This window comes from Octopus bimaculoides, chromosome 1 (assembly GCF_001194135.2).
Source record: "Octopus bimaculoides isolate UCB-OBI-ISO-001 chromosome 1, ASM119413v2, whole genome shotgun sequence".
Classification (NCBI taxonomy): Eukaryota; Metazoa; Mollusca; class Cephalopoda; order Octopoda; family Octopodidae; genus Octopus; species Octopus bimaculoides.
Genome location: NC_068981.1, coordinates 143,514,463 through 143,515,673, shown reverse-complemented (window position 1 = coordinate 143,515,673; position 1,211 = coordinate 143,514,463).

Below are 1,211 nucleotides of genomic sequence, written 5' to 3'. Positions count from 1 at the left end.
GTCTGTGTGTGTGTGTGTGTGAGAGAGAGAGAGAGAGAAAGAGTTGGTGTGTGTATGAGACAGAGATTAAGTGTCTGTGTGTATGTATGAGTGTGTGTGTGTGTGTGTGACTATGCATTTGAGTGAGCGTTGGATACACAGATTTGCATTACTCTCTATTAGAAATACCGCGAGACTCAATTTCGCTCATCTTTTTTGGTGTTGATAAAGAACCAAATCTCTAATGTGATTACTTCCGCTTCTGATTTCACCTTTCCTCTCTTGTTTCTCTCTCTCTCTCTCTCTCTCTCTCTCTCTCTCTCTCTCTCTCTCTCACACACACACACACACACACACTTCTCTCCGTTTCTCTCACCCTCAATGTCAAAGAAATCAGGAGTGGTTGATCTTGGAGAGTGGCAAGTTTAGAAAGCTAAAAAAATGTCGTATTTGACTATGGCTCTCCAACGATACCATCATTATATTTGAAATGAAATTTGTGAATTCATACACACACACACACACACATACACACGCACACACATATAATATATATATATATATATATGTGTGTGTGTGTGTGTGTGTGTGCATGTGCGTGCGCGAATGTATATATTTTATATGTTATATATTTATATGTATATGTATGTATATATCTCTATCTATATCTATCTTGACAATAGTTCTTTTGCATCACGTCTATCTCTATTCTATGGGCTGGCCCATATTAGCCCCGCCCGTTGCTCCATGTGTGAAACGTCTGAAGTCCTCTCACTCTTTTGGTTATATATGTGCGTGTTTTACAGTACCAAGTCAAAGAACGGACGTTAGTGACATTGTGAAAATATCCTACTTGGCTTACTTAAAGATTAAAGTTGGTGATCAGGATAAATCTTGGAACTGCAAAATGCATGTAAACCTTGTCAAAAATCTACGCCAGTAGACAAAGAGCACAAGGAAACAACTAACATTTGGCATTCCTATGATATGGTGCGAGCTAAGAAAACATAAACGATTGCTACTTTTATCTCACAAATGCTTCTTGTTATAGCAAAAGAATGTGACCAAAAAATAAGTTACTCCAGTTTGAATTCAGCAATTCATCCAGTGCATCACTCAGATGAAATACCAGTACCTGTTTTCAAGGATCTACTTTCACTGCAAGGTGGAAGTGATACATGTGAAGTAGATATAAATCATGAACATGACGGTGATATAGACTTTGTAGAAGC